Here is an 8,972-nt window from a genome sequence, read left to right as displayed (position 1 = left end):
AAATTCTATGTGCAGACGAGGGGGACAGCTATGGGGGCCACCTGTGCCCCCTCATATGCGAATCTCTTTTTAGGGCACTGGGAGAGGAATGAGGTCCAGGAGGCCATGGACAGGGCATCAGGGCAGGTCATCTCATGGATGCGGTTCATTGATGATGTCCTGTTCATATGGCAGGGTTCAAGGGCAGGACTAGATCAATTCTTGCTGAACCTCAATTCAAATAATCTGAATATCCGGCTGACAAACAACATTAGCCAAGAACGGATGGAATTTTTGGATATTCAGATTGTTGTTCAACCCGATGGCCATCTCAGCACTGCTATTTATCGTAAAGAGACGTCTGTTAATGCTTTGTTACATGCTAGATCATTCCATCCAGCTCATACAGTACGATCCATCCCAACAGGGCAGTTCTTAAGGGCATGACGCATCTGCGATACATCAAGAAATTTTGAGGAGGAATCAAGGATCCTCAAGTCACGTTTTAAGCAAAGGGGGTACCGGGATTCGGATATTCAGAAATGATATCTTCGAGCAAAATCAACAGACCGGGAGTCCTTGCTTATTCAGAACCCAAAACGTACACAAGAGAACAAGGTAAGGATCATTACCTCGTATAATGCAAAATGGTGTGAAATGAAAACGGTCTTCAAACGATACTGGCCAATTCTATTATCAGATCCGGAAATTAAGAAGCATGTAGCGGATGTACCACAAGTAACTTCCAGACGAGCGGACACCATCGGAGATACTTTGGTAAGAAGCCATTATGTGACCCCAAAATCTAGTAGGTACATTTTCGGATCTAAGGGACCTGACTGGGGATGTTTCCCTTGTGGGCACTGCTCAGTATGTCCACATATTACGAAAAGAAAAACATTTCAAGATTCTGTAGGGCAGCAGAGTTTTAATATTGTTCATTTTGTCAACTGCAGTACCACTGGGGTTGTCTACATCATCTACTGTCCATGTGGGCTGCAATACGTTGGCATGACTACACGTCAATTGAAAACTCGTCTTCAAGAGCATATTGGAGACATCCGTTCAGCAGGTAAACTTTTACCCACAGACCTCGAAAAGATTGCCAAACTTAAACCTGTTCCAAAACATTTTTTTGAACATCACGAGAGTAGATGGCAAGACTTGAGGGCATTCGGTATAGATAAGATTGTTCTGAATGCCCGTGGGGGGGACATCTTCAAGAAACTTGAGAGAATCGAACTAAAATGGATAGTTAAGTTGAATACTACATTTCCAAATGGATTGAATGAAAAACTCTCCTTCTCCCCTTTTATATGACTTTGGCCCTCAGTCGTAAATTTTTAACTGCATGTACATACATCTGCAATAGTGGCTTAGTGTGTGGTAATTTTATATTCAGGTTGTACTTGGTTGACAACTGATTTTGGTTTTGGAGCCTTTTGCTTTTGGAGCCTTTTCTTAATTTTTAATATCTATACTTTTGTTTTCCCTAGGACCCTTATGGGAAAATTGGTCTCATGGGTTTGAATACTCATCTATTCGGATTTGACAAACATCCGCTAATTGAAGTCATCCCACGCATATTGGGTTTGCGTTGGTTCCTCATGGTGGTGTTCCATCCTATATGTCCTTTTGACATAACTTATTTCTGTGATCAAATGGGGGGACGTTCTCCTCCTGCTTGCATTATTTCTCTATTATTCAGCGTAATTACATTATATTTATAATAGGCACTATAACATTTATTCATTACACGTATGCACTTTAATGTATATATTTGGACTAATGTCAATTCATATATTAATTTTTATTGACAACACTTTTTCATTGACACGTATGCACTTTAATGTATATATTTGGACTAATGTTAGTTCATATATTAAAAAAATTTTTTTAGCACTTAATTTATTCTTTAATGCCACTTGTCTGATCTATTAGAAAGTCAGCATCGTCCTCACTAGTATTTCTTATTTCCATCCATGTCGTTCTGACAGGTCTTTAAATGCACTTCCATTATGGATTTATCAAAATAGAATGAGACACCTTTTTATTTCACTTACACATACCAGTTTCTATATCTACCTATTTTTTCACACATTTGTTAGTATAAATATAAAAATATTAATACCTTGTAAATACACTATATCATGTTATTCCACAATTTCCATGTACACACCTCATCATGTTACTTCACAATTTCCATGTATAAAGTTGGTTTTTAATCATGGATGATATAGTAAATGATTTATATAATATTGTACTGTTATATGTAATGTGCGGTCTCACTACGTTTTTTCACCTTTAGTGCACAGCACAATCACTTCACGTGTCACGGTTTATTTTTATTTTTATTAAAAAATTTTTTTGCACCTCTTATTTTCAGCACTGTCACCTTTATCACTTTTTTAATAAAGTATAATGAATTGTATTTATGGCACGATAATGCATGTATGAATTATAATGTAACACTGTCATGACAATACTTCTGATGGGTATACATAGTTCCATGTTTTTAGCATTATAATGGTATATGACTCCACTGATCTATTGCTCCGAATCTAGGGCTGCCCTCATTATCGCCCATATTATAGATGGCCGGCGGCAGCGCATTCACGCGGTGCGCATGCGCATCCTGGTGGCGGGTGCGGGACTCCGTACTATGATGACGCGCTAGTGTTGCGCGTCATTCGTCTTGCGGAAGTTCCGGCCCGGCCTCCGGATGTGTGTGTTAATGCCGCTGGGATGCGCACGAGTGGCTACCGGATCCATCCGTATACACCACAGGTCAGTAGGTGTAATCTATTGGCCATTTACAATTACGAGGGCGGTCTTACCTGTATATATCTGCCATGCACGGGCCACATCACAGCACACCCCCTTGAGGAAGCGACGGCGAAACGTGCGTCGGGGTGCTGTGGTGGTGGTCGGGGAGTCTCTCTACTGTGGTATGAATAGATAGTGTGGAATGCCTGGTTTAGGCTCTGAACTCTGGTTATACCGTGATATTTCTCCCTGTTTTACTTGTATGCCTAATATGGCTTAATAACGATCATTGTATTGACCACCACCACTTTTCGTTTTTATGGGATGTTTTTAATACTGATTGTTGATTGCCAGTTTTGTGCACAAATAGAAATAAAGATATACTGTTCAAATATTTACTTTTGATGTACTTAGAATTTTATTGTGGTTCTGTATACTTAAATTTGGTACAGATGCTTTGGCTAGTATAGGGACCTGATGTGAATATGTTGTAAGCGTTATCCTGATTGGTAATACTTGTGATTTATTTGGTTATAGATAACTCTTCAATAAGTATGGATTTCCGTAGTAGGGAATCGAATTGGCTATCAATGGTCACTCAAATTTTTAATTGCGACTCACAGGGTCCCACAACGGGGAATGATGAAACCAAAGATGCTAAGGCCTCCTTAAAAGAACTCTCCAAAAAACGTGTAAAGACTTGGTGGAACAAGGCAGCACTAGAACAATACTTGGCAAAGAATTTAATACCCAGAGGCTTAAGGGTACAGGTTTACCCATCCTTTACTCTGGATGATGAGGTCACTAGAAAAAGATGGGAGGAAGCATGTAATATATGCTCCCGTACCTTTATTGAGATCTTGATTGGTATTGAAAAAAAGAAATTGGAAAATATTGAGCTTGGGATGGCACCCATACAGGAAAAATTAAAATCTTTAATGTCTGCTGACCATCTGAGTAAATTTGAGCAAGACTTAAATGTTGAGTGCTCAAAATGGGAAAAGGATATCCAAACCACTAAAATGAGGAAATTCCAAAGGGATACAATGGATTTCCAAAGACAACAAGCGTACCGTTGGCAACGCTCAACAGCATCAAACTCAATAAGAAGGTCAGAATCTATGACTTCCGTCGACACCGTGGCTTCGGACTCTTCTTTTTCTGGAGCAGAAGGACCCCTTGATCGTAGGATGACACCACACCCGAATCGTGGTACTCCAATAAAACGGAAATACAACAACCAACAAGACACCTCTACTGGGAAGCTGAAGGTAATTAATCTTTCTGATATTACGTTAACGCCAGAGCAATTGTCATTACTATCATTAGGACTTAATTTTAGTCCTGTGGCTGCGTTTGACGATTTTACTGTGATCAAGGATGTTTATTTATTCGCCCGTAAATTGTTGTGGAAGAAACACTTCAGTGTGAATAGGGCTGATAATTCTTGTTCTATTACAGCCCCGGAAGACCTGGAAACACTCGAGATATTAGAATCGTTATTGAGGGAACAAGAACAACCAGGGGTGAGTAACCCAAACAAATTCCCAGATATTAGACCTAAGTCCACCACTTCCCCTCCCCTCTCAATGAGCCCGGAGATAGAAATGTTTGTGAGATTGACTACAGCTGACTTACGCAAATTATCACAAAATCGCAATTATGACAACTTAACCCGTGGTCAAAGACGAGCTCTACATGAGCTAAAAAATATGAAGGAGGTGGTATTCAAACCCGCTGACAAAGGGGGAAATGTGGTGGTATGGCCGATTAAAATGTACGAGGCAGAGGCCTTTAGGCAATTAAAACAATGTGAATGCTATCAACAACTTGCAGGGAATCCCACTGAAATATTCAAAAATGATCTGATACAGATTCTAGATGATGCATTTGATAGACAGATCATACCATTGAGAATCCGTAAAGGCTTAGAGGTGGAGTTTCCTATAATTCCAACCTTATACTTTTTACCAAAAGTACATAAGAATGCCCAAATACCACCAGGGCGCCCCATTGTGTCGGGTTGCGGCAGCTTATGCGAACCAAGCTGCCGATTTGTGGACTTCTACCTACGTCCTTGTGTAGAAGAATTACCCTCCTACATCCGGGACTCTACTGATGTCCTGAGACGATTGGAAAATGTGGTTTTGGAACCAGACATGTTCTTGGTATCCTGCGATGTTGAGGGTTTGTACACATGTATTGGGCATGATTTGGGGATCGCAGCAGTCGAGTTCTTCTTGGGGGTTCGCGATCTGGATACTGATCTTATTGCATTCATAGTGACACTGATGAGGTTCATATTGGACCACAATTACTTTCTTTTCAAAGAAAAATTCTATGTGCAGACGAGGGGGACAGCTATGGGGGCCACCTGTGCCCCCTCATATGCGAATCTCTTTTTAGGGCACTGGGAGAGGAATGAGGTCCAGGAGGCCATGGACAGGGCATCAGGGCAGGTCATCTCATGGATGCGGTTCATTGATGATGTCCTGTTCATATGGCAGGGTTCAAGGGCAGGACTAGATCAATTCTTGCTGAACCTCAATTCAAATAATCTGAATATCCGGCTGACAAACAACATTAGCCAAGAACGGATGGAATTTTTGGATATTCAGATTGTTGTTCAACCCGATGGCCATCTCAGCACTGCTATTTATCGTAAAGAGACGTCTGTTAATGCTTTGTTACATGCTAGATCATTCCATCCAGCTCATACAGTACGATCCATCCCAACAGGGCAGTTCTTAAGGGCACGACGCATCTGCGATACATCAAGAAATTTTGAGGAGGAATCAAGGATCCTCAAGTCACGTTTTAAGCAAAGGGGGTACCGGGATTCGGATATTCAGAAAGGATATCTTCGAGCAAAATCAACAGACCGGGAGTCCTTGCTTATTCAGAACCCAAAACGTACACAAGAGAACAAGGTAAGGATCATTACCTCGTATAATGCAAAATGGTGTGAAATGAAAACGGTCTTCAAACGATACTGGCCAATTCTATTATCAGATCCGGAAATTAAGAAGCATGTAGCGGATGTACCACAAGTAACTTCCAGACGAGCGGACACCATCGGAGATACTTTGGTAAGAAGCCATTATGTGACCCCAAAATCTAGTAGGTACATTTTCGGATCTAAGGGACCTGACTGGGGATGTTTCCCTTGTGGGCACTGCTCAGTATGTCCACATATTACGAAAAGAAAAACATTTCAAGATTCTGTAGGGCAGCAGAGTTTTAATATTGTTCATTTTGTCAACTGCAGTACCACTGGGGTTGTCTACATCATCTACTGTCCATGTGGGCTGCAATACGTTGGCATGACTACACGTCAATTGAAAACTCGTCTTCAAGAGCATATTGGAGACATCCGTTCAGCAGGTAAACTTTTACCCACAGACCTCGAAAAGATTGCCAAACTTAAACCTGTTCCAAAACATTTTTTTGAACATCACGAGAGTAGATGGCAAGACTTGAGGGCATTCGGTATAGATAAGATTGTTCTGAATGCCCGTGGGGGGGACATCTTCAAGAAACTTGAGAGAATCGAACTAAAATGGATAGTTAAGTTGAATACTACATTTCCAAATGGATTGAATGAAAAACTCTCCTTCTCCCCTTTTATATGACTTTGGCCCTCAGTCGTAAATTTTTAACTGCATGTACATACATCTGCAATAGTGGCTTAGTGTGTGGTAATTTTATATTCAGGTTGTACTTGGTTGACAACTGATTTTGGTTTTGGAGCCTTTTGCTTTTGGAGCCTTTTCTTAATTTTTAATATCTATACTTTTGTTTTCCCTAGGACCCTTATGGGAAAATTGGTCTCATGGGTTTGAATACTCATCTATTCGGATTTGACAAACATCCGCTAATTGAAGTCATCCCACGCATATTGGGTTTGCGTTGGTTCCTCATGGTGGTGTTCCATCCTATATGTCCTTTTGACATAACTTATTTCTATGATCAAATGGGGGGACGTTCTCCTCCTGCTTGCATTATTTCTCTATTATTCAGCGTAATTACATTATATTTATAATAGGCACTATAACATTTATTCATTACACGTATGCACTTTAATGTATATATTTGGACTAATGTCAATTCATATATTAATTTTTATTGACAACACTTTTTCATTGACACGTATGCACTTTAATGTATATATTTGGACTAATGTTAGTTCATATATTAAAAAAAAATTTTTTTAGCACTTAATTTATTCTTTAATGCCACTTGTCTGATCTATTAGAAAGTCAGCATCGTCCTCACTAGTATTTCTTATTTCCATCCATGTCGTTCTGACAGGTCTTTAAATGCACTTCCATTATGGATTTATCAAAATAGAATGAGACACCTTTTTATTTCACTTACACATACCAGTTTCTATATCTACCTATTTTTTCACACATTTGTTAGTATAAATATAAAAATATTAATACCTTGTAAATACACTATATCATGTTATTCCACAATTTCCATGTACACACCTCATCATGTTACTTCACAATTTCCATGTATAAAGTTGGTTTTTAATCATGGATGATATAGTAAATGATTTATATAATATTGTACTGTTATATGTAATGTGCGGTCTCACTACGTTTTTTCACCTTTAGTGCACAGCACAATCACTTCACGTGTCACGGTTTATTTTTATTTTTATTTTTATTAAAAAATTTTTTTGCACCTCTTATTTTCAGCACTGTCACCTTTATCACTTTTTTAATAAAGTATAATGAATTGTATTTATGGCACGATAATGCATGTATGAATTATAATGTAACACTGTCATGACAATACTTCTGATGGGTATACATAGTTCCATGTTTTTAGCATTATAATGGTATATGACTCCACTGATCTATTGCTCCGAATCTAGGGCTGCCCTCATTATCGCCCATATTATAGATGGCCGGCGGCAGCGCATTCACGCGGTGCGCATGCGCATCCTGGTGGCGGGTGCGGGACTCCGTACTATGATGACGCGCTAGTGTTGCGCGTCATTCGTCTTGCGGAAGTTCCGGCCCGGCCTCCGGATGTGTGTGTTAATGCCGCTGGGATGCGCACGAGTGGCTACCGGATCCATCCGTATACACCACAGGTCAGTAGGTGTAATCTATTGGCCATTTACAATTACGAGGGCGGTCTTACCTGTATATATCTGCCATGCACGGGCCACATCACAGCACACCCCCTTGAGGAAGCGACGGCGAAACGTGCGTCGGGGTGCTGTGGTGGTGGTCGGGGAGTCTCTCTACTGTGGTATGAATAGATAGTGTGGAATGCCTGGTTTAGGCTCTGAACTCTGGTTATACCGTGATATTTCTCCCTGTTTTACTTGTATGCCTAATATGGCTTAATAACGATCATTGTATTGACCACCACCACTTTTCGTTTTTATGGGATGTTTTTAATACTGATTGTTGATTGCCAGTTTTGTGCACAAATAGAAATAAAGATATACTGTTCAAATATTTACTTTTGATGTACTTAGAATTTTATTGTGGTTCTGTATACATAAATTTGGTACAGTTATTAAGACCCAACCTAGGATCATTGAACTGAAATCAGTATGTCAGTTTAATTCAGTGGTTCTTATTTGGTCTGGTAAATCCAGCAAGTGCATGGAACAAGTTTGCTGGGCCAAACTGATTCTGGACAATAGTTTTTAACAGGGGTGTAACTACCGAAGCTACTATAGGGCCCACAGTATCAGGGGACCTTGACATCGAAACCGATCCATTAATGAATGGAGGATGTGCACTATTATAAACATAATGGGGCTCTTTTACTAAGGGTCTGCATATCGCATTTTCGTTGAGTTTCCCGTCAATTTCTGTTTTGCGCCGAATTGCACGCAACAAAAATGGGGGGGGGGGTGGCTGCCGGACAACCCGACTGATTCAGACAACGCGCAAGATTTAACATTTAGAATTGTGTTGCACTTACAAGCACTGGGAAGAAGAAGGTGAACTCTGGTGGACCTCGGTGCGGAAGTGATGGATGCAGGAACTCGGGCGCACGATCTTAGTGAATTGCGGCAGACCTGAATCCTCGTCGGACAACACACTGCGACAGGACAGGGTAAGTAAATCTGACCCATTATGCTGCATATTGTACACAGTACACAGCATGAATCAGCAGCTCAGATAAGAAATGTCGGTGGAGAGGGAGGGGATAACAGGACACTACTCCCCCCATGTGGTCAGCAACTACCGGGA

General features: G+C 40.4%; 2 long non-coding RNA genes across 2 annotated transcripts; both read left to right on the top strand.

Annotated features, from left to right (window-relative positions):
• Nucleotides 1-527: 527 nt before the first annotated feature.
• LOC140111634 (uncharacterized) lies at nt 528-1,046 on the top strand. Its single transcript, XR_011852153.1, has 3 exons — nt 528-597; nt 680-756; nt 936-1,046. It is a non-coding gene; the product is annotated as an uncharacterized lncRNA (long non-coding RNA).
• Nucleotides 1,047-4,150: 3,104 nt separating this feature from the next.
• Nucleotides 4,151-6,124, top strand: LOC140111633 (uncharacterized). Its single transcript, XR_011852152.1, has 4 exons — nt 4,151-4,271; nt 5,485-5,675; nt 5,758-5,834; nt 6,014-6,124. It is a non-coding gene; the product is annotated as an uncharacterized lncRNA (long non-coding RNA).
• Nucleotides 6,125-8,972: the final 2,848 nt, after the last annotated feature.

This window comes from Engystomops pustulosus, unplaced genomic scaffold (assembly GCF_040894005.1).
Source record: "Engystomops pustulosus unplaced genomic scaffold, aEngPut4.maternal MAT_SCAFFOLD_526, whole genome shotgun sequence".
Taxonomy (NCBI): Eukaryota; Metazoa; Chordata; class Amphibia; order Anura; family Leptodactylidae; genus Engystomops; species Engystomops pustulosus.
Note: the sequence above shows the minus strand (reverse complement) of the source record. Positions and strands in the feature narration are given on the sequence as shown.